General features: G+C 39.7%; 1 protein-coding gene across 1 annotated transcript in view; it reads left to right on the top strand.

Moving 5' to 3' along the window:
* The window catches only part of thada (THADA armadillo repeat containing), a 258,466-nt gene that overhangs the window by 103,540 nt on the left and 128,358 nt on the right, over positions 1–26,568 (top strand). The window contains exons 39-40 of the transcript XR_016116889.1: positions 5,176–5,234; positions 16,971–17,123. The gene's annotated coding sequence lies outside the window, so the exon portion shown is untranslated. The remainder of the gene's footprint in view (positions 1–5,175; positions 5,235–16,970; positions 17,124–26,568) is intronic.

Here is a 26,568-nt window from a genome sequence, read left to right as displayed (position 1 = left end):
TGTAGCATCCATTGACGAAAAGACACTGTCTCACATCTCCTGTCCCACATACTGTAAATCCGCTTCAATTCCAAGCCGCGACCGTTCCACATATGCATCCGCGTTCTGCGCTGACGCTCCTTTCTTTGCGCCTCAAGCAAATCTAACTTTATGTCATTTAACTTGAAAATCAAACTGGGCAAGGAGGATTTCCTTCAGTTAGGCTCTTTTAGCCCACAAAATCTACCGTATTTTCCGCACTATTCAGCGCACATAAAAGCCTTACATTTTTTTTCAAAGGCTGACAATGCGCTTTATAATCCAGTGCGCCTTATAGTTCAGAAACTACAGTACACAAATAAAAAACAAATTGTAGTATAATTGTCTTTTTTTTCAATATTTTGGAGGACAAGAAATTATTATTTTTAAAAATTCCAACAGTTTGACAGATTGGAGAAAAAAAACAATACAAATGAGTTCTAAAGGTGCACCTTATACAGGCAACATCCGACTTACGACTGAGTTCCGTTCCGACCAAACTGTTGTAAGTCAAAATGGTCGTAAGTCAAAATCCATTCAAAATGTAGAATAGAGACTCGGAGGCTAAATGACTCGCAAACCCCCCCCCCCCCCCCCCCCTCTGGTGTCATCACAGTCAATTGCTGAGCGAGAGCGAGATGCTGCCTGGTTGGCCAAAATTGCCGTACATGTTGCTGGCCTGCTAGCGTGTTGCGATGGCAGGCGTAGAATTAAAATGTAAAAAAAATAGTGTCTGGAGGTCGTAGTCGTAAGTATGGGTTGTCGTAAGTCGAGCTGGTCGTAAATCGAGCTCGTCGTAAGTCAGATGTTACCTGTGTATATATATATATATATTGTTAAGCACTTTGTTACAGCTTCAGCACTATATAAATATCACCATATAAATCACAGGTGTCAAAGTCAAGGCCTGCGGGCCAAATCCAGCCCACCACATCATTTTTTTCGGCCCGCGAAAGCGAATCAAACTTGTTATATTCCATGATGATTGCTAAAATCTGAGCCAAAATGTCATATTTTTGGATGTCAACCACAATAAAAGTCATTATTCTTGACTTCAGATTTGAAAACGAGTTATTCATTAATTTGCTGTGTGCTCTATATGTAATATTTGAAGGGATTTAAACATTCTAATGGGTTCCCCAAATTCATAACGGCCCTCGAGAGGAAACCATAACTACAATGTGGCCCGCGGCAAAAAATGACTTTGACACCCCTGTACTAAATCAATGTGTATTGTATTGTATTGACGGTGCGCCTTATCTGATGCTCTTTATAGTGCGAAAAATACGGTAATTTTATTTTTTTTGGGTATTTTTTTATGCTTGTTAAGCAAAAACCTTAATCACAGCTTGTTGTTACCCTCCTCCCCGCAGACTCACTGTTGCATAGACTCCACATGACGAGCCAGGACGAGTGGGGTCGGGTGATTGAGTTCAGTGCTTGTGAATGCATGTAAAGTGAGCGAGACAGAAAAAAAAAGTGAGGGATGAGAAAAAAAGAGGAAAGTGAAGAGGGAGAGATTGACGGGACAACTTGGGTCGGATGACCGCAGAGAAATTCTCTTTGCAGACCTCATCGGCCACAGCTGATCATAGCACATGGTCATTAGTTTACCTCAGTGAAGACATCGAAACACACACATGGAGGTCCGCGCTCACAAAATTGCCACACTTTGCAAAAATGGAACTAACGTAGTATTACAAATTTTCCTTATTCACATGCTTTAACACACACACACATTCCTGTTTCAATGGTTTTGTGAGGTCCGGATAACTCCAGATAAAGGAGTGAGGACCACCGTTGCTGATAAGTTTAGATAAGAACTAGTGTTCCATTTGACCACTAATTATCACCCAATTTCCCACTTCAACTTCTTTAAAAACAAAGTAATAAGAAGTGGACTTGAAACTGAAATAACAGAAGTGAGGTTTCTGAATGGGTGCATTCAAAGTCCTCATCCCTGTAGTGAATTTGGTTAAAATACCGTTTTACTTTTTGTGGTATGAACTTTTTCCTCTCATTAATCACACGCACACACACACACACACACACACATAAACAAACACAGTGAGTAAAAAGTGTGTGTATCCAAGTGAAATGAAACTACACACCAAAAATCATTTTGGGTGAATTTGTGAGGACCTCTCTGAAACTTTAACAGAGCATATACAGTAAAGTCTCGTTATATCGATATCGGATATATCGATAGTCCCGGTTATATCGATACTATTTCTATGCACGCACAGAGAAAATTACATGCAAACAGGGTTGGATATATCGATAGTCCCTGTTATATCGATATTTTTTCGGACTCCCTTGAATATCGATATAACGAGACTTTACTGTGTATATATATATATATATATATATACAGAGAGAGAGAGATAGACTATCTAGATATATAGATATAGCTCTATAGAAATATAGTCTATAGATCTCTCGCTCTCTCTTAAGTTAAGCAGCAGTGCTTTGTTGCATCTGTAGACAGCTGAATTTATGGTATAAAGCAGTGGTTCTTCACCTGGGTTCGATCGAACTCTAGGGGTCATTGGAAGAAGGTTTCGGTGAATGAGCATATGGTCGGGTTCGGTGCCTCCAACAAGATTAAGAACCATGGTATAAAGCTTTAGTGGTCCTCACAAGACTATTCATACAAAGACACTCACACACACACACACACAGACACGCAGTATGTGTGTCAAGCTGTCCTTGGGGAATCTGGCGCTGCAAGTCAAATGACACAGGACTTTGTCACACACGATATTGCAGTGTGGAAGTGGGTCAGTGACTATTTGCAAAGCGTCGTGTTTGTCCTCACATGTGTGGAAGGCAGATGGGTGGAGACACGCACACAAACCAGGACATTCAAGACCTTGTAATGAGGACATTTTGCTCCAAGGGCCGTTGATAGAACGTATTAGTTTACTATTGTGCAGCCTGTGCTTGAAGTCGGGTGGTATGCAGTAATATGGAGTAGGATTCAATTTTAGCCCTGAGCGTGCTGGGACTTTACATGAACCCATAGTACTCTCTCTTCATCTTATCCTGTCTTCGAGGGAGGCTCCAGTCCTTCACGAGGTAGTCTCATGAATCAGAAGTGCAGGAGGAAAAAAAAGGAAGTGAAAAAAGGAGCAGTAAACAGAGAAAGTTATTTATTTCAAGCCAAACTGTAATATACAGTGATACCTTTGCTTATAAACTTAATTGGTTCCCAGAAAGAGTGTGTAAGGCGAAGTGTGTATCCCAAAAATTAATTTCCCATAGGAAACCATTAAAATGAGACTAATCCGTTCCCAGGTTCCCATAAAACATAATTTTCTACTTTCTAGTTTTCTCAGCCATAAAACTACACAAAATATACTTTATTTTATGTATAATAAATGTGCTATGGTATTAAAACGTGACTCGCCTTTAGCAGCAAAGGTAATTTTTGACAACGTGCGATTCTCAACATTGCATGTAAGCGCGAACTTATATTTTCAACATATATATATATTTTGTATGTGAACTGTCTGCCGTCATTTTTGCCGACATTTTTTTTCTAAGGGAAAAAACATCATCGCCTCCAAAATCAGAGCCAGAAATAACTCAATATTGCTGATACCGATATTTCCAAATGCTGTACTTGTAATAAAAGGGTGGCTTCTCTCAATTGTATCTCCACCAAATTATAAACCATAAAGGCAAGGAAAATATCTATTTTTTTTTCATGTACAGTTCATCAGTGAACCGCTGAAATAAAATCTAAAACAGTTCATTTTACAAAATAAAAGCATTGATGAATTCCACTTAGTTTTTTTCCCCTTAACTTATTCACTGCCATCCCCGAATTTCTTCGGGAATTAAAAAGATGACATGGAGCGCCATACCCGAATTTGTTCGGGTTTTGTTTTTTTTTTTGCAGGGTGCCGATAAAGTGCTGGTTGGACCTCTGGCAATGTTTTTTTTAACCCTTCCACGAGGAGGCAGCATTTGCTTTTTGTACAGCCGCCCCCATTTTCACCTCATGTTACTCCAGAACCAAATAAGCTACAAATTAACTTTTTTATATGGAAGAAGAAATTCCAAGGTTTCTAGCACTATCTCGCTAGGTATCTGTTAGTTATCGATTGGCTAGCTAGCTAGCTTTCTATCTATTTCTAAAGGCGCTTATAAATGAAATGTATTATTATTATTATTATTAGCTAGCTAGCTTTCAATCTATTTGAGTTATTCCGGGTTGAGTGAACGCTGGCGCGTGTGGCTCCCGCTGCTCACCCGCAGAAAAACTTATCCTGTGACTGTAAAGTGACCTTGAAAGTTTTGAAAGGCGCTGATAAATGAAATGTATCATTATTATTATTCATGCGAAAGGGCGGTGACGGTAATGGTTCTGTCTCCAAAATCTCCTGTCCCACATACTGTAAATCCGCTTCAATTCCAAGCCGCGACTGTTCCACATACGCATCGGCGTTCTGCGCTAACGCTCCTTTCTTCTCATTTTGGGCTCCTCAAGCCATGCATCCATCCAACCGCAGACTGTCCAACAGTCCTGGTGGAGGGTTATGATTCATATGTTTGTTTTTGTATGGAAGGGTTCTTGTGGTGTGCAAGTCCAATTCTTCACACACTCAAAGCACACTCATCGCAAATATTGGGTCGTAATAAGGAATTTAGTTTACACGTCATCCTGCTGACAGAGACGTTGACTGTCAACTTCGCAGAATTGCTTCTTTAATCTAAAATCTGACTGTATTCTAAAGCCTGTTTTAAATCCTAAATGATCAATTGGGAAAAAACATAGACCGGGTTGCCGAATAGGGTCAATGAGATCAACGTGATAAGATGTCAGCCGGCAGCCCTCCATGACGCAGCATCGACAGCCCATACAATATTCATCCCCATCTGCCCCCTGCTGCAATCGTCAGAGCACGCATGTAGTGCATAGGAATGAGTTCAAACCAAGGCGGGATGAGGTCAAAGGACATCCATCGCAAATATTGGGTCATAAAACGGAACACATAAAAAAATAAAGGGAAATATTTATGATGCTTTGCCGAAACAGATGCTCATAGAATGAGATGAAATATTCATATATTAGCCCTACTCTAAGTAGCCAGTGACCTCACAGCGGGGGAAAATATATTTCTCAGCTTTTTTTTTCTCTCTCTTTCCTAGACGTGGCTATCCTCAACCATATAGGAGTGTCTACTGTTGTGCAAGGCAGTGAATCGAAGGTGAGTGACAGGTATAAACACACAAACTCAACACTGGAGATCTTGTGCGTATATTTGCAATGGGGGGAATTCTACCCCTTCCCTCCTCTTTCTACCCAAGTGCGTGTTTTGGGATGAGGCATGAAAACTGTGTGTTTGTGTGTGTGTGTGTGTGTGTGTGTGTCACTTTTTATCTGGAGTTACCTGGACCCCACTAAAGCATTGAAACAGGAAAATGTGTGTGTGTGTGTATGTCTCTACAAATGTCTGTCCATACAAACACAAACACTCGATGTATGGTATGAAGTGTTCATGGGCCTCACAAGACTAGTCATACAAGCACACACACACACACACACACACACACACACACACACACACACACACACACACACACACCTGTTTCAATGGTATTGTGAGGTCCGGATAACTCCAGATAAGGAGTGAGGACCACCGTTGCTGATAAGTTTGAAGAACTAGTGTTGCATATGAACACTAAATATCGCCCCATTTCCCATTTCAACTTCGTTAAAAATAAAGAAATAAAAAGTGGACTTGAAACTGAAATAAAGACAGGAGTGAGGTTTCTGAATGGGTATATTGAAAGTCCTCACCTCTGTAGTGAATTTGGTAAAATATCGTTTTACTTTTTGTGGTATGAACTTTTCCTTCTCATTAACCGCACACACACACACACACACACACACACACACAGTGAATAAAAAGTGTGTGTATCCAAGTGAAATGAAAATACACACCAAAAAATAATTTTGGGTGAATTTGTGAGGACCTCTCTGAAACTTTAACAGATGCATATATAGACCCTCTAGAAGCCTTTAGAATGAAAAACTTGTGAGCACCGGCCAAAAGGTCCTCACTTTTCAAAAATGTCCTCACTACGTATGGTATAAAATGTTAGTGGTCCTCACAAGTCACTAGTCACACACACACACACACACGCAGGCGCGTGGGAGGGTGTCAGAATGTACAGTATCCTGCTGACAGCACTGTCGTGGCTGTGATGTGGACAGTTGAAGCTGTTGACAGCCTCGTGTTGTTTCGCGGTCCTGCCAGGGGGGGACCCGAGGGGGACACAAACACTCCTATCTATACCCACCCTGTCCTCTCTTTTTGACAGGGATAGTCTACATACGGTTGAGTAAAAATTCACATAGTCGTAAACATTTCATCCCTAAATGATTTTAATGGAATGTTTATTTTCCAACGCTCAAGTTGAGGTAAGCCATTGAAATGTATTCCAACCACTTTCATTCAATATTTACTTGACCGGGAAGATAGTCTCAGGACTGTGTGGTTAAAATCTTTGTGTTGAAGCACTTCGCTTTTTTTTTTTTTGTTTATGCCTTGGAGCACCAACACAACAACCGGAGTGATTCATCAGCTTTTGTTTGATCATAAATATATCGTATTTTACAGTGTATAAGGCACCGGAGTATAAGGCGCAACCCCAATTCACATTTTTACATATATAAGGCACACCGGACTATAAGGCTCACCTTCAATGAATGAAACACGTTTTCCTAATAATAATAATAATAATAATAATACGTCTGTGTAAGCTCTCATTCGTACAGGAGCGGTCCATCAATGAGGTTTCTTCAGCCATGGTGGGGTGAGGTTCAATTTGGATCGTTCCTACAACCGACTTCTTAGGCAACATAGGCTTAGTTATGCTGATGAGGTGATACCAGATCAAATGGGGCAATCAGGCTAGTCGTAGACCCCATACTCAGGCAGGACAATAGAAGTAATCAGTCAGGACAATAGTAGTGATCAGTGTAGGACCAGGGAGTGGTCCTCTGCTCCCCCCAACCTGAGAGCAGGGACCAATCATAGTAAAGTCTGGCACCGCCACGAGATGTATATAGGGTCAAACGCCTTAGACACAGGAAAATACGGTACTCAATAGCCCTAATGTGTCATGACAAAATAAGTCAGTAACGATATGTACTAGCTAAAGTGATACGTTGGGTGTTGCCCTTTTTCTGCTATGAAAACTACAACAAAAGACTTGGAGAGAGAACAAAATTGGTCTTTGTACACCGTGTCCTTACATGAATGATAAATAAGTGATAAATTGCAGACCGTTGATAGACTCCACCTGTCTACGTTTATATCTTTATGGATCCATATATGCTGACTGGGAGTTGTTAAATGTGTCAGCAAACAAGTCGGACGTCGGCCACATAAAAAGTTCGCCTTAAAAGAGTTTTCACTTCGATTGAAAGCAATTTGCGACTGAATTCATGTAAATTTAACCCATTTACTCTGAGCGTGTTCACATGAACACAGATAAATTCATAAAAAAAAGTCAAAACAGAGTATCAAATACAGTAAAGTCTCGTTATATCGATATCGGATATATCGATAGTCCCGGTTATATCGATACTATTTCTATGCACGCACGGAGAAAATTACATGCAAACAGGGTTGGATATATCGATAGTCCCGGTTATATCGATATTTTTTGGACTCCCGAGAATATCGATATAACGAGACTTTACTGTAGATCCAAACGGAGTAAATATTTAAGTTTAATAGTTATATATAAGTAACAGAAATTAATGTGACAAAAAACATTAATTCATTTGAAAATGAAATTATCTGTGTTCATATGAACACGTTCTGCGTGAATGGGTTAAAATTAAATCAAGAAATAACAATTAAAAAAATCATTTTCAACCCATTTTAATTGAATACACCACAGATATCATTTTCAATTTTTTTTTGTTCTTTACGATGGTTCTCCCAGTTTTATTTGATGCCACAAAAAGTTAAGTTAGTCCCACAAAGAAATAATAAAATAACTATAAACTGTAAAAGAAACTATAAAATAAATAAACAGCCAGATACTTGCCTGTAAATAAAAAACACAAATAAACAAAACTAAATGAATAAACAAACAAATGACTAACTAACTAACTAACCAATCAACCAGCTAACTAACTAGCTAACCAACTAGCCAACTAGCTAGCTAACTAGCCGGTTAACTACCGAATTAACTAGCGAATTAACCAACTAACTAATACTAATAATCCATTTCATTTAAATACATAAAGAAATAAATACACTAATAAAGAGAGAAAAAAAATAAATACAGAGATAAACACATCCGTAGATAGAGAAATAACTACTTAAAAAAATAAATCAATAAATAGATAAATAAATAAATACACAATAAACACATACACGAATAAACAAGTACATGCTTAAACAAATACACAAATTCACAAATACATAAATAAATACATAAATTCATACATAAATACATCAATAAACATCCAACCAATTTGAAGGAATTCCACCGATAAATATTCAACGATTTGCGCCCTCAATTCCTAAATACTTACTGTCGTTATTTTTATTGACGTTTCACACAGCGTCCAAGTTTTATAAACTATAATAATAATAACAATACATTTCATTTCTAAGCGCCTTTCAAAACTCTCGAGGTCACTTTACAGTCACGGGATACGGTTTTTTTTTTTTTATGTGGGTGAGCAGCGGCAGCCACGTGCGCCAGCATTCACTCAACCCAGAAGTAACTCGGCTAGAAAGCTAGCTAGCTAGCTAATAGATTAGTGATTTAAATAACTGCCGTGAAGCTTGTGCGGAAGATGTGTGTGTGTGTGTGTGTGTGGGGGGGGGTAATCTGGACACCAGAAGTCTTTGTCACCATCTGGATTGAAGATTGACTCTGTTAGGTTTGCCAATGATCTACAGCTCAGGAGAATCTATTACTTAGCCTCTTGAAACAAGAAGTCTCTCATGAATCCGGTTACTTATCCGACCAATAAAACATCCAAACACATTTGTCAAGAGGGAGAGTAGCTTGACTCGAAGAAAAAAAAAATACAAATAGACAAATGACGACAGGTAATAAGGAAGGAAAAGAGTATGGAGGGTTGCCAAGAACATACTGTGAGAAACAAAGAAATCAAAGGACAAAAAAAAAAAATTAGCGAACACGTAATTCAATTCATTTTTCAATTGCGCCCACACTTTGGTCTTTGTCACATTGACCCTAGTAGCAGACAAACAGATTATTATTATTGGATGATATCATTTACAATCGACTTCCCAGGCAAAGAAAAAAAAAAAGAGATGCATAAAGACTGTTTGATCTCAAGGACACTGTTAGATCATTTACAGAAAGTTTAATGTGTGATTTCTACCTTCAGGTACACAAAGGTCGGATTTGTGTCGAGGAAAAAAAAAAATCCCTAAATGCCTTTTTCTAAATAACGAGGCAAGATATTAATTGTCAGCTCTCCGCCAGCGAGCGGTGGAAATTTTGCGACAATCGGAGAAAGGCGCAAAATGCACAAAAGGTGCTTAAAATGTAATGTATTATTATTATTATTATCGTTATTATTATTATTATTTATTATTATTATTAATAATAATATTATTATTATTAGGATGTAAATAAATAAATAAAGAAATCAACATTAATCATAAATAATTAATAATTAATCATAAATGGTTAATGATTAATGGTTAATGAATAATGAATAATGATTAATGATTAATAAATAATAAATAATGATGAATAAATAATGAATAATAAATAATAATTATTACTTATTACTTATTAATTATTAATCATTACTTATTCATCATTAATCATGAATTATGAATTAGTAATTAAAATATGAATAATTAATAAGTCGTAAATAATAACTCAAATGATGATAAATAAATGGTGATAAATAAATGATGATAAATGAATGATAATAAATAAATGATTAATGATAAACAATAAATATATAATAAATACATAAACAAACAAACAATAAATAAATAGATACATACATCATAAATACATAATAAATAAATACATACATAAAGAATGAATGAATAAATAAATAAATAAAATTGATATAAATAAATAAAGACATCAACATTAATAATTAATAATTAATCATAGATAATTAATGATTAATGAATTATGAAAATACTGTCTTTCCACGTGTGCCGCATTGTTTGAACTCTGATGGCACAAGGACATTCATTCATGTGAGTGATGATTAAAGATGATGAAAGCATTTTGAAGATCTGATGTGAAACCGATGGATGGTAACATCAGTTCGTTCATGGTAGATAAACTGTCAGGATATAGATCAGAGTAACAGCTGTATTCTTACTATACTGTACTTTCTGGACTACAACGCGCATCGCATTATAAGGCGGACCTTCAATGAATGACATCATTTTAAACTTTTTCCATAAATAAGGCATACTGAATTATAAGGCGCATGGTCAGTTTTTGAAAAAAAAAAAAAAAACTTTTAGGTGTGCCTTATAGTGCGGAAAATACAGTACTTTGTACTTGCCCTGCAGAAACTTCTTCATATCCATTTTCTTAAAATGCTCTTCATTCTTCCTGTGGTTTTACTGACATTTTTTTTTTTGAGTAAAGGAGACAAGACAGGGAGGGAGACTGAGAGACAACAAGAGGAAGGGATACACGTTGACTGAAAAAAAATGTGGCTAACTAAACAACACCAAAAGGCAAACCAGTGTAAAAGTGTGCTGCTATGTTCTAAAAATAGTTGCTTCAAAGTCAAAACCAGATGCATGTGCAGAATCACACACACACACACACACACACACACACACACTCACATATGGGTTGCAGCAAGGTTGAAGATTGATGGATGAACTGGTGATGGCCATGCGAGATATATAGATTTAACTTCAGCCTAGATATAGTTTAAGATAGAACTAGAAACATATGCACGCATACACACACACACACACACACACACACACACACGTGTTTGGAACTTTCAGTCAGTGAAATTATGAAGTCATTTCTATTTATATAAGGCTTGATCATAACTTAGTTCCAAAGCACGCTTAATATAGAGCATGTCTAGACCAAGCTTGCTATTTATATACACATTTACAGGGAATGGCAGTGGCTATGGGGGTGTTTGAAAAAAGAACATGGCTCACAAGAGAATATTGTACGGGGGGGGATAGGTGGGGCAGGAGAGTGGTTTATAACCGAGTGCCATTTCTATGGCGACATCATCTCAACCTGGACTGAAACCATGATGTGCCACAATCTAGTTATAATTCCAGAAGACATTCACATGAAATGACATAAATACATATGAAAATAAATAAATATGAATATGTATGAATACATATAGACCGTTTTAATGAGTATAAAAAAATATACAATTAAATCTTAATAGAAAAATAAATACATACATAAATACATAAATGAATACATCCATAAATTAATCAATATGAATATAAAAACATATGGACAAAGATTAATATGAATATAAAACAAATATACATGTACATAAATAACTAATTATTAATATAAATAAATGAATAAATAAATACAGGAAATATGAATATAAATACACAGATACAAAGTATTATTATTATTATTATTATTGGTATTATTATCATTAGCTGTCTATCTTTATCTATCTATTTGAGGAGTTACTTCCGGGTTGAATGAACGCTGGCACGTGTGGCTGCCGCTGCTCACCCACAGAAAAACTCATCCTGTGACTATAAAGTGACCTTGAGTGTTTTGTAAGGCGCTTATCAATAACATGTATTATTTTTAATATAAAATAAATATATAAGTAACTAAATAATAAATTTAAATAAATATGAATATACATAAACAAACATATATGTGTGCGTGCGTGCGTGTGACACCAACTGAAATATATCTGAGGAATGAAAAAAATGACCATGTGTGTATGCACATTTGCCTGTATTCATATTTTGTATATATTCAATAATTCACACACGCACACAGTTCTGTGTATTTTTCCATTTGAGTGTGAAAAAAAAATAGAAAGAAGCGTCAGAGAAGAGGAGATGACTCATCTGACCTGCATTTCATACTCGCATTGCACTTGCCTGGGAAGTAAACATATTGCTGTTATTTTCAACATCTCCAAATATTACCCCTGGAGTGGGAATACATTCATTTTTCAACCCTACCGAAGGACAGTGACGTATTAGTACATACAGTACCTTTTAGAAAATTGCACCGAGGCATCATGTGACCGACTAAATGACACATTTTTGCCACTTGTTAGCAGAATAAGCAAGATTACGGTAGCAAAAGGAAGAATATAATAACCTGTACAAAATGTACAAAATCAGCATTTTCATTCCTATGTAAATGCAAATTCCAAAACTTAGTTTGGAGCAATCATGTACATTCCACAACCAAAGTAGGACCGTAATTTTCGCTGTATAAGGTGCACCTGACTATAAGGCGCACCCTCAATGAATGGTGTATTTTCAAACTTTTCCCATATACAGTGATACCTTGTCTTACAAACTTAATTGGTTCCCAGACAGAGTGTGTAAGGCGACAAGTGTGTATCCCAAAAAATAATTTCCCATAGGAAACCATTAAAATGAGGATAATCCATTCCCAGTTCCCCATAAAACATCATTTTCTACTTTCTAATTTTCTAAGCCTCAACATATAAACATACCTTATTTTTGTATAATAAATGTGCTATGGTATTATAATTAAATAAATAAGCTGTACTGTATAATAAAGTCGTTTTATTTACCTTTGTGATGGTCCATCGATGAGAAGGTTTCTTCAGCCGTCATCTGTACTTTTTTTGAAGGTGTCGGAGGTTTCGCCTCCTCTCAAAGAGGCTTCGTCAGCGAACTGAAGTCTTACTGGTCGTATCGGCCCTATTTATATATCCGTAATGTCCAGACATGGACATTTTGACGACAATGAGGTTAAAATCTTATAAAACAACAAAATCCTTCATTGAACCGGTCTGGTGGGGTGAGGTTCAATTTGGATCGTAGCCTGCTTAGACAAAACAGGTTAGACAACATTCGTACTGCTGATGAGGTGATACCGGAGGGAGGGGGGCAAACAGGCCAGCCGTTAGTCAGGAATGTAGGAACAATCAGTGGGGCCACAGGGAGTGGTCCTCTGCTCCCCCCCAACCTGAGAGTAGGGACCTATCATAGCTGTGTCCGGTGCCGCCATGTCTGGACATTAGGGATATACAAATAGGGCCGATACGACCAGTAAGACTTTAGTTCGCTGACAAAGCCTCTTGGACTTCTACGACTGAGAGCTTACACAGACGCTTTGTGATGGTCGTTGATGGCTTGTTGGAATGGAGTGGCCGGTTTTATCAGAATTAAACACTTGATGTGGAACATAACCTTCTTCTTTCACCAAGGTAAAATTTTCGGAAATGTAACGTTCGTAAACCGAAAAGTTCGTAAGCCAAGGGGTTCGTAAACCGAGGTATCACTGTACTGTACAGGTAACATCCGACTTACGAACGTGTTCCGTTCCAACCAAACGGTCGTAAATTTAAAACGGTCGTAAGTCGAGATTCATTCAATGCATTGAATAGAGACTCGGTGCTAAATGAATGAGTTAGTTTTTGTCTGCAATGTGGATCACTATAATGTTAGTCAGCAGTATGCAGTCCTGTCCCAAAGCCAAAAGAAAATCCCCCGGAGTACCGCCTTGGTATTTGATTGTCCATCTGTATGTGAATTCCCGAGCTATTTTATTTTATAAACAGATGGCCTATGCCGTGACTATTGTATCATGATCATTTTTCCATTGTTGTCATTGAATATACATTTTTTTCATCTGCACCAACATTCCTTTAATTCGCCCTTTCACCATTTCGCTATGAGTTTATATTGGTTTCCCTATTGCGTGTATGCCTGATAACTATAATTATCCTATCATTTACTCTTTTTTTATGACTCTAAGTCAAAAGATGAATTGTCATTGAACCCTTTCGTTACCAGAAAGTCGAAATGTAAAATGTGAAGATAGAGCTTTCAGTTATCCGACTCCTCTCCGGTTTCCATCGAACAAGTTGAGTCGAGAAGGCTTTTATGACTGATCCAGCTGATAAAGGTTGACAGTTAAGGCTGGCTCGGACTTGTCTTGATTTATCCCTCAGTTATGTTGCTGTAGGCTTCTTGTCAGAATGTCCCCCATCATGGACTGAGTCACTCCTCTTCCTCCAGGAGGTTTTATTTATTTTTTTTTTCTCTTACTGCCATGCCCATGATTCCATTTGCTGGAAAGGGAAGAAGTCATGGTTGCAACTGGTTGTTTCCAATAAGCGGTGTGGATTCGAGATAAGGTTCATGCAAATTTCCCCATTGTGGGACTATTCAAGGCTTTCTGATTATGATTCTAAAGTCTTTCTCAATCCGTTCATATACCGTGTCGCTTTTTGACACCCTCGCACTCCCCCACACCCAGTCCCTAATGGATGGAACTCGACACGGCAGAATTTTTAGAACGCCACAATCGGAATCTCTTAACCCTTTCAGCGACAGCGGTGACTACAGCTTATCAGGTTACAGGGTGCATGAAAGGGTTCAACAAGTTTCTTGTGAGAAATAGTTGAACGCCATGTCAACAGACTATTTATTTCATCTTTTTTCCCCTTCTCTAAACTACAGTAAAGTCTTGTTATATCGATATTATCGAGAGTCGAGAGCGCTAAAGATATCTGAATACAACACAATTAAATACATGTATGGAAAACGAAAACTGCAACGTTTACATTACTTACGTTGATAAAGTATTCTGCGGCACGTCGAACTCTTTCGCAATGGGGGATTTGCTTCTTGTAGGATTCTCCTCCACAGCCACTATTGCCTTGTACTTCATCCCAATGTCGCAATATTTACGTTTCCCCATGGTTGAAATTGGTGTTTAACAACTGCATACTGTGTAAGAAGACTACATTATGTTTCAGATGCTATTGCAGCTCTGCTACACAGTGCAAGACACAAAAGCTTGTCATGTGACCAACGGTGTTACCAAGACAGATTTCGCTGATGGTGGTACTGTATTGAAATCCTGACGCAAATATCGATTCAGCTTTAAGCTGCTTTTGTATCGATAGAAGAAGACCAAAATGGCTGGCGGGAGATGAAAAGGGCATAGTAATAACCAGGTATTGTACTAACCAGAACTAATTATACATAAAAGACTAGAATTTTTTCCGGGAAATGAAAATAGTATCGTAATAAGCAGTACTATCAATATAACCGATATCGATATAACGAGACTTTACTGCATGTCATGGTCCTCTCTGTGCTTTGCACTGTAATGGTGTACCATTCTATTTACATACTGTCGCTAGCCCAGATATGGGCTTCCCGCTTACAAACGTTTGTAGGAAAGTAAGCCAGATAAGACTTCACTGTTCTCAAGTGCACTGTGGACAACAGAATTGAATCACATGACTGAGTGAAAACAGCTTCATTCTACCACCGGAAACTCAACAATCTTATGTGCAACCAATGAAAACTGTGGATCTATCTATTAGCTAGCTAGCTAGCTTTCTATCTATTTGATTTACTTTCAAGTTGATTTGAACGCTGGCGCGTGTTGCTGCCGCTTCTCACCCACTGAAAAATGTATCCTGTGACGGTAAAGTGACCTTGAGAGTTTTGAAAGGCGCTTATAAATGAAATGTATTGTTATTAGTACTCGAACGTTTGTGTGTGCATGCGTGTGTGTCAGAGTGAGTGAGTGAAGGTGTGTGCAAGCCCATTTCAGTTCAGTCACGGCCATTTCTGCCAATCGTTTTGCCCCTGTAGGCTGTGTTACGCAACAAGCCGGCGCTTTTGTTCACCAGTGACCTTGTCAATCGGCGTAATTACCAGACCGCGTGCACGCGCACTCACGTAACCTTGCTCTGGAACAAAAGAGTAATTTAAAGAGAGGTCTTTGCACTGACTGTATAGATGTATAGAACCTTTTCAGTAAGTTGTTGTCGGGTTAAATGTTGTTCTTCTGGTTCAGTTCTTCATTTGTGTAGTCTAAATATTACATCAGCAGGAAGAATGGTGATATACAAAAAAGAATATGTATTTATCAGGCAGCTAGAGAATGTTCTAAAGCCAAAGAGAGGGAGACAAGAGCGGTTGGCAGCGCACATCCCAAACAGATATAGACAACAGGAGTGACGTCACTTTGGAAACGACCTATCATCTGCTAGATACAATCATGAATATTTATTATTAGACTGAAACATGATAGCTTAAGGTTTGTATTCTAACTAAGTACAAAAGCTGAGTACATGTATACTAACATACACATAACTGAACTACGTACATATATGGACTTACTAACTGATAAGTAGAAATGGTTAACATGGGATGTTTTTAGGATGTGTATATAACTACAGTAAAGTCTTGTTATATCGATATTCAAGGGAGTCCGAAAAAATATCGATATAACCGGGACTATCGATATATCCGACCCTGTTTGCATGTAATTTTCCCCGTGTGTGCATAGAAATAGTATCGATATAACCGGGACTATCGATATATCCGATATCGATATAACCGGGACTATCGATATATCCGATATCGATATAACGAGACTTTACTGTAGTTCTAACAGTTGTATTTGTCATTTGTCTAATTTCGCAACATGGGGTCAATCACCAGATGCCCAACTGCTCTAAATTCCATTCTTAATCATCACAGGCAGAGTGCTGCTTTTTGAATCACACACACACACACACACACACACACACACACACACACACACACACACACACACACACACACACACACACACACACACACACACACACACACACGTTGATTTTAAGTGCCAAGAAATTCCTTCCTAATTGAATAACTTTGGAAATACATTTGACAAGCACAAACCAATCTCTCTCATTTTCTCTTTCTCAACTTATCTTTGCCTAGGTTTGTCCTCGCCAGTGTTTGCCTTACCCCGGCCTCCATTTGGCACTTATGTAATGTGGTGGTGAGAATCTGCTGGCTGAACAAACAAGGCTACATCACCGGGGGATTAGAAGCTGTCAGATGTGACCCACATGTTGTGACACCTCCCTGCAGGTAAGTGCTGGTTGGTGGAAACCCCAATCCCCAAACACACACACACACACACACACACACTCTCTCTCTTTCTCTGTATCTTCCTCTCTCACACACAAACACATGGTACCTTTGACCTACATCCTCACCCAAAAGGAATCATGTTCAAGGAAAAGGCCCTTTTTTATGTATAGGTGATTCCAGGTGATTGCAGGGTTTCACGTGCTACTGTTGAACCCGTCTCAAGGCCACAAACGTAACTCGCCATTGTTTTGCTTTTGTTTAGGCTGTGACTCAAACCCTGATAATACCATTGACAATTCAGTCCGTGTAGAGAGGAGCTTATGCTTTGCTATTGTCCTCCTATCATTTGTCCTAATGACAGCCCCGTTTAAGCTGATTGGAAGCCTTTAATTGTGCCAAAGGGTGAAATTGTACCTGCAGTCTGAGGACAAGAATGTAGGTGCCTTGCTCAAAGACATTAGTAGGGACTTTGAGAAGTCAAAGTGGCGTATGGACTGACCCCTCCACTGAGAGTCATCCAACCTCTATGGCAGACCAAATATCAGTTTTACACGTGTGTTTTGTCTATTCTGAAATAGTATCACAGTAAGTACACTGGCATGAAATATTAAATGTCACGTTTTAGTTTGCGACCAACGGGTGGCACTGTCGGGCCCCGTCTGCAGCTGCACAGGTGTTGGTCGTGTTAATCAGTGGCAGTTAAAAGGACTCCCGGCTCGAGCATTCAGTGGCGGGTCATTGTTTTGTTTTACCCTGTCAGGTTTGTTTCATCTTGTCATGTTTTGTTGACTACTTTGGACCTTTCTGTTCCGATGACTTTGTTGTTTGAGATTTTATTCCCACTGACTTTGTTTAATGCAATTTGTCATATACACGCTGCTCCTCATCTCATGCATGTTTTTTTGGGGGTCCACCACCATTACCACTTTGCAAGTCTTGACATTAAGTTTCCATTAAAGGCACAACATGTTTTGAGGCACACTTATTTTAGCAGTAACAAATCCAAAATATCTTCTCACGCTAGCGATGACATTTGATATGTTCAAATCAACACAAAGCATTTTATATGAAAGGAGCTAATGACTCAAAAAAAGTTTCCTTTGCTTTCAACTGTTCAAACCTACATTCAAACCTGTTCCCAACAGTGGCGGGTTTCATCGCTAGGCCTTCAATAGTGCTATGTCTTAATCAATCCAGACTGAAAAAAGTGTGGTGTGATTTATTACAAGCCCAGTAGAGGGTACCGTTAGCCAGGAAATAACTGACCAATCTTAATGTGTCCATTTTTTCTTGAAAAGTCTTGAAATGTCTTGAAAATGACTTTAACAGTAAATCTCCAATGAAATTGATTTCTTCTCCTCCTTCAACCATTATGGGTTGACAAAACTGCTATTAAATCAACGTAATATATTTGGTTATGCAACTAGCGACTGAGACAGTGTGCTAGCTCTGGCCAGTATGCTCTTGTCACGAGCGGCTTATAACCAGAGCAGTTTTTGCAAACTAGGATTGGCTAGTGACAAGCCAATCTTAGTTTGTGAAAACTCTGAAGTTGACCAGCGCTTTCAAGAAGGTGTTGCTACCCATTTTGGGTTGCCAACTTGAAATCTGATTGGTTAGAGCAACAGTTTGATCAACACATTTGATGCAACAGGGCCCGCAAAACTGATTGAGGGAGGCGTCCAGGTACATTTCCAATCATGGTAACAAATGATGGCTGCGATGTAATTGGTTAAATGCTTAAATATGAAAACACACATCTGGAAGCAGTGCAACAGGCAAAAAGTAATGAAAGGAAGCTAAAAGACAATTTTGAATTATTTAATAAGAATTCATAGACAAACTATAATTAACATCAGTCCGTGATTCAGATATTTTTAAACCAGCAGAGAAGGCTTTGCAGGCCTTGACGGTCCACCACTGTTTCCTAACAATATAAACATTAAAAAAACAAATGGAGTCAGGCATAATTCATGCTACTGGAGAAGACCGTCCCAGGAAAATGGATGATCAATTTGGCATCGGGTCGAAATCACATTTACATAAACATTTATTATCTCGATGTCGTCCTTTGGTCGCCGCTGACTCACCGCGGCATTTGGCATTATGCTGGACCACAAGCCTGCCAGCACAAGGTCTGTAAGCCTAATGAAATGCATGTTTGGAGAGGCAGGCTGAACTTGTTACCATTCAACATCACCATGGCAACGTGAGGCAACCGCAACAACGGGAGAGTTGCACACAAGCAAATAACGTCAACATCATCTACTGAATGGATAAGCGGTAGAAGTCAGCCTCGTTTGTGTGCATGTTTTTTTGGCTGAATGTGTTGTGATGATGATGTCAAGACTAAAAAGTTTCGTTTTTCCAGTGCCAATGCTTGACGTTTTCGCAAAAGAGTTTAAAGGCGTTTTTTTTTTTCTGACAAGTCCCGAGATCGACTGTCTCTGGATCCAAATCAAACTTCTCTCTCTCTCTCTCACATTGCCAAGTGCTATTATTGTTCACAGTGCTGCGTGTTGTGTCATGACCCTCACCTTTGCACTACTTTCTCCTTGGGGGTCACCTGCCTTATCCCCATCCCTTTTCTTCTATCTTCAGAACCTGTTGTCATTTTTTATCACTTATATGCATTTGCAGCATCCCTTTCCTGCCTAAATCACAATTGGAGGAACTCAGCGGCAAGAGGTTGCACTCATCTATTTGTAAGCGCATGCATACGCTTTCTCATCTCAACGGACACACACAAATGCACTGAGACGCACACACGTACACAGCTTTCCTGTTTGTTCATTGTTTGAGGATAGTTGAAGATAATAATTAAAAATATCGCGTTTTAGGTCTTCATGAAGTCGTATGTGAAAACTTTGCAAGGAAATAAAATGTCATCTACTTAGAGGCATCACAGTTGAATATTGACAGTAATTGCTTTGTCTCTTCACTGCATGATGATATGCTTTAAATTAAGAAGAATAATAAGAACGCCTTTAATAGTCTTATAGTAAGAAGGTTAAAAAAAACCTGTCAATGGAGTGGTGGGCCATGCTTGTCACTCCTACGCCTTCAGTAGTGCTATGCCTGAATCAATCAACTACGAGTGTGGTGTTTGGTGTGATTACTACATGTCCACTAGAGGGAGCCGTTGGCCAGGAAATAACTTGTGACTTGAAGAAACGCAAGTGATACTGTCAAACTGTTCGAAATTTTACTATCAATGTGTGGATTCATGATAATCTAATAAAATTGCAATATTATTTGCTATTTTTGCTATCTTCGGAGCTGTCCAACCTTAATGATGTCCATCTATTCTTGAAAAGTCTATCTTGAAAATGGCTTTAACAGTATATCTGCAAACAAATCCATTTCTTCTCCATCCATTGTGGCTTGACAAAATCGCTATTAAAACAACGCAACAATATATTTGCTTATGCAACTCTTTACAGATACAGTGTGCTAGCTCTGGTTAGTATGCTTTTATTAGTGGATATTGATACTATTATTGGCTAGTGACTAGCCAATCATGTGACTATCCAAACGTTGTTTGCGAAAGCTCTGACGTTTCCAGAGCCTTCCAACAGGCCTTGGTTTGACAACTCGAACTTTAATTGGTTCAAGCCACAGTTTCATCGACATTGATTTTCATGCTCCAGGGCCTGCAGAACTGATTGTGAAGGCATACAGGTAGATTTCTGACCCCGGTCACAAATGATGGCTGAAATAAAATTGGTTAACTGCTTAAATACTAAAATACACATCTGGAAGCAGCACAACAGTGGAAAATCAATGAAAGGCAGTTTGGAATTATTTAAAAGGAATTAATGGACAAATTATAATTCACGTTAGTCTGTGATTCAGATATTTCTAGGCCGGCAGATATGTACACATATAGAATCGTATACTTACAGTATTTTATTCCCGAAGTAAGTTCCTCGCAATTCGCCCAGGGAGTACATGTTGAGATTTGGGGGTTGGAGGGGGTTATGGGAGGGATAACATCCAGTCACTCTTTTGGACGGCACTTTGTTTATTGGCGGCATTTTCTACAGCATTCTGCAGCGGTCATGGTGACTGTGTAAAGTTCGTCTTTTGAAGATGTGGGGAACCGAGTGGTGAATGTCTGCAAAGCTCGTTTTTTTTTGTATTTGTGCGGTTGCCAGGAGTGATGATACTCATCGGAAAAAGATCATTTTTACTTTAAACTCATGATTTCATGCAAAAAAAGTAGAATCAAACAACTCTTGATTGACCTTATCTCACATGGTCATCCAGAATCAGCACACAGGGTATACACACAGCTGGAAGCTGACCTGAATCCAGAAGGCCATTGCGCTGATTGACAGCTGCTTTAATAAGCAACGATTGGCTTTAATCTCACCTGAGATGGGCACATTGCCGACCAATCATAAATGAAGGGTGTACGGACACACATACACACCGTTACAACCCCTACCATTCTCCTCTAAAATTGCCTCCTCAGTATCTCAGTGTCTTAAGTTCTTGTGGAAATGAAGACGTTGTGTTTGATCTGCACAGGAATTTCCCTCTCCCAATCTTCAGGAATGAACGAGAGAGAGGCTCACAATGTCGGAGTTAAAAGAGCTTGGTCTCCATTGAAACATTGCCCTCTAAACTCCCCGCAGAGCCCCTGGGGCCCCTATTACAGTTGTGGGCTTTATAGAAAGAGCTAGGGTGCCGAACACTGGGCCTCCTTGTATTTTCTATGAGCCCCGGCCGAGCGCTATTGACAAGCTCCACAATGTCCTTTACAGTAGAGAAGGGCCCTTTTCTCTGAAGGGTGGCTCGAGAATCGTCGAGGGGAACCTCCTTTTGCACAAGGAGCCTTCTCCAAAAGGGCCATCTGCAATCTGTTGCTTGCTCCCAGCCCCCAGCCCCTTCGAGTCCCTTTTATTGCGAAGCGGCAACAAACAAGGACAAATCGACCCCGGATTCCTCAGTACCTGGCAGCCACTAACCGGCTTCAGCACTTTAAATGCTTCTCTGAGCAATTCTTTAGCCCTCTCTGAGCATTCAATCTTCTCTCGCTCTCTTCTCTTGTGCTCCCCATAACCCCCGAAGGCCATTTTTCCACCCAAACTACCCCTTCTACTCTCGCTCCCTTTGTTCTGCTCCCACTGCGTATTATATCCTACGACTAAAGTGCCATTTACTGTACAGGAGGTGAGACCACTAATGAACAACGTTTCCAATGAAAGGACTTTACACAAAGCTCCTGTTATACAGGGCATCCACATTTACTGGCAACTAAATCCCATGTTCCTTTCCCGCCAAGTGAGATAAGAACTGATAAGAAACAACAGAGACAGGGGCCGAACTACAATACCTGTACAAGAAAAGGTCCTGTTCAGGGCCTTTTTTGAAGAGTAACTGAATACAACAGCATTGACGCAAACGGGTACCTTTAGATTTACCTGAAAGTATTGAGTTCTCATGATTCGATTGCAGAAGTAGGGCTGCTTGCACAGAAACATCGTCCTCTTTAGCCACAGTTCGGATTTGATTCACTTTAGATTCAACCGTGGTTCTCGCAGTTATTAAAAAAGTCCATTACTTATCATCCATCCGTTTAATAATCATTCATACGTTTTCTATTCTACTTATCCTCACAAGGACATGCTGGAGCCTATCCCAACTGTCTTCAGGCAGTAGGCAGGAGACACACTGAACTAGTTTTCAGCCAATTGTAGGGCACACATTTGACTGCCGTAGAAGCACATAGATTCCTGAAAATATAACGGACTTGGTTGAAACACGCTGAGTGCATGTTGCATAAAGTGAAAGTGTTGTGTCAAGCTTATTTAAGAATTTTAATTAACTATCTCCTCACATACTAAAAAAGTACAGAAAAGCAATTGAACAAAGAGAATTCTTTGTCAAATGACCCCTCTAGTCAAATCTTCACGACCATAGCCCATAAAACTGATGGGATACTATCATCTAAGGCCACTCACTCCTCCATGCACATCTGCTATCCTGGACAGCAAGGCTGGCGGGCGAGTCAAGGGGCCGATTTGAGGCCTGGCAGTCGAAGACAAGTGTCTTTGGAAAGGCAGAGGGATCTGGCAGTGGACGGAGGGGGTGAGATGCCACAGAGCAGTGTGTGGGCTTCCATGGAGATACTGTCTTACAGTGTTTACAACCTCCCAATAGTGTGTCCAACCTCTCCTCCCATCCTTCTATCCCTCCACAGGCCCACTGTGTCCTTCCTCTTCTAATGTAAATGTTGGGGTGGAGGGCCTGGCAGGCTGATGGGTGCCTATGGGTGTGAAAGACTGAGTAACTTGTTTTGGTGATTCTCTGCCTTCCTTCTGTGTCCTTGTTTAGGCAGTGCTTTACGATGTCAGCCTTTCATTTTGTGACCCCCCCCCCCTTTGTTTCCCCACTGTCTGCTCTGTCTTCGTCCAGGCCTGCTACCCGCCAAAAGGCGACTGCTAGTGCCATTGGACAATCACACTGCCTCCTATTAAAACGAGTGAAAGGTGGCGAGCCTTCAGAGTGCAGTCTGGCTCTGAGTAGTGGGCATCTGCCGGTGTAAAGATGCCAGTCCTGAGACCTCGCCAACAACTTTTTGTCTGAGTTGGAGAGTCAAAAGCAGTTTCAAGCAGTTTTAATCTGTGATACCTTATACTTCAACTACATCTACTAGAAATAAAGGAGAGGATCCAGCCATGTCTTTCCAATGTTGTTGTTTTTTTTATCGATAAAGATAAAGTTGTCAATACATCCGACAACACCTGGTTCATCTTGCTCCTTACTTCACTATTGATCGCTTTCCTACCACAATCATTCCATTTGTGCTTCAGCTAAATATAGTGTGAGCCCACATGAAGCATTTGCAATCAGATACGGTGACCTGGCCAGAGTTATTTTCCAAGCAGACCAAGGAGGAAAAAAATCACAATCATTCCAGACCAGAAAATGACCCTTCCCAGACACCTAATGCTGCATTCCATAAAAATGGGAAGTTGAATTTTTCCAACCTTGAATTTGGAAAAGTGCACTGGAATGCCACAAAAACTGTGGGGTCCAAGTCGCATAGGTTGGAGAGGAAAAAATCTGGACCCTGACTTTACAGAGTTGCTTCAATGGGACATTACACGGCAAACTGTTAATGGCAAAACCTCATTTACAAGATTATGGATACATCTTTGTTTATCTCTTTGCAAAGTTATCTGGTGAAAAGGATGACATGCCTCAAAAAATACAATATTTCCCAAATTTCTACAAAGAAATGAAGAAAGACCACAATTTCTGAAGTCTATGCACATTGGTTGAGCAAGCAAGTTCTGCTCGTTTAAATAATGTCCAGAAACAGCCTGAACATGAAGAACGCTCGTGGCTTTCCAGCATCTGGTGAAGTTAGTGTTTTGTTCTTCACATAATTATCTTTCCATGTGTCCTTTTGGTGGCCTATGTGCACTCCCAGAGCGCATAATGCAGCCCTCACGCTCTCCCTGTGCATTTGTCTGTGTGCCTCTAATTGTCCGTCCTGTCTGCCCACATTAGCGGCCTGTTTGTTCCATGGGCCTGAAAGTTGTCGTGGGCCCCTGCATAGCAGAAGCTCAAGCAGAGTTTGGGGGATACGATACGGTTGGAGAAAACAAGGGCTGGTGGTTGTTAGCGGTGAACTTGTATCTGCGTGTGTATCTGTGTGTTTTTGTGTGTGTACATGTGTGTATGAGAGGTCTTGCTATGGTGCCTGGCCCTAATGGGATGATCAGAGGGGAGTGACAGCATAAGGGGGTTAAGGTCAAGCTGAGGTGCTGCCAACTCTGGTTAACCAGGAGCGTACCCGACTTCAGCGGGGACAATTGCTCTCTCACGCCATCGCTCCCACTTTTCTTTTATCCCACTTTCTCTGTCTGACCCCCCACATCCTCCCATGCGTCCATCACTAACTCATTCTGATGCCATTTTTTTGAGGGGGGGGGCTTTGTCCTTTGTCCCCTCTCCCAGCACACCTCTTGGATGTTTATTTTACTAATCCATGATACAGTAACAACAAAGCCAGTAGGGGGGGGAAAACGACAGAATATGTATTTGAAAATAGTAAGAAAATGATTGTTGCGATTGATTGATGTCCTCCTAAGTTTGTCCTTTTTGTAATACTGAGGAATACTGAAGATTTGTTTTCCACTGGGTCGAGTTTCTCACTAGGTTTGACAGACCTAAAATAATTTTTGCTTCTTTGGTGTAGCCACATGAGCCAACGTTCACTCAACCTGGAATAACTCAAATTGATAGAAATCTAACTAGCTATCCAATAGCTACCTCATAGCTAGCCATCATATTATTTGTTATTTAGTTTTTTTGTGTTCTTTTGACTTCAAGATGGCGCCGCGTGAGTTCATGAATTTTGTTTTTCTACTTTCATTCCTTTCATCACTTTGCTGCTGTGAAATGTAAATTTCTCCACTGCGAGACTAATAAAGTCTCGCAGTCTCAATCCAATCCAATAGCCAACTATCCAGCTAGATAGCTAATAGCTAGCTTGCCATATAGATAGCCATTGTTATGTGAATATGCAATCATATGTTAAACTTGGCTTTACATGCAGTACAGATTTGAAAGGGTTAATCCAATCTAACTCGCGGGGATATCTAGCTAGCTTGCTAGCGAGCCAGATAGATAGCTAATAGATAGCAAATAAAGTGCTAGCCAGGTAACCGGCCACATAGCTAGATAGATAGCTGAATAGCTAGATAAATAAAAATATGTGAAGAGACTTTTCACACATGCACCACCGTTACTTCAGAGCAATGAGGGTGGGTGGAAAAAATATCTTTTTTCGGCCACTTAACTGCTGGAAATTGAAAAAGCCTCGCGCCGATCTCACTCAAATGTTTTACTACTCCATCAGACAACACACACGCCTATGCAGGAAACACTGCGGCGCAGCTGAACGCATTTACAGCTGCAGCCTTCACACTTGGCGTCAACACGGCAGCAAAGTGACAAAAGGTAGCAGTGAGAGATGGATTTAAAGGCTGCGTGTTGACGAAGATGCCACAGAAAAGTGATAAACAGGTCTTATCTTGTGACTGTGAGCGTACCGCAGTGCTGACTGAGAAACCGCAGTGAACGTATAACAAAGCAGAGGGCACGCACAGGCCTGAATGTGCCGATATCAGGGTGCTGAGCGATAATTAGCTTCTCATTCAATCAAATTAGGAGACAAATCAGCCCATTTCCAACGGAGCTTGGGCGCCATCTTGTGGATTTTCCCGGACGCTACATTGGAGTCCAGACGGCTGGAATTGATACGGAAGGACTTTTTTTTAATCGATTCCAAACATTTATGCTTTCCTCTTCACAACTATTTGAATAACATTCATAACTGGATGAGTAACAAGAAAGCATCTTCTCGAAATCTGAAGCCATTGTTTTGATTCTAGAACAAGGCAAGACGTCCTGGCGTGACGTC

The sequence above is a fragment of the Hippocampus bargibanti genome, linkage group LG13 (genome assembly GCF_051943395.1).
Source record: "Hippocampus bargibanti isolate YZ-2025 linkage group LG13, ASM5194339v1, whole genome shotgun sequence".
NCBI lineage: Eukaryota > Metazoa > Chordata > Actinopteri > Syngnathiformes > Syngnathidae > Hippocampus > Hippocampus bargibanti.
Note: the sequence above shows the minus strand (reverse complement) of the source record. Positions and strands in the feature narration are given on the sequence as shown.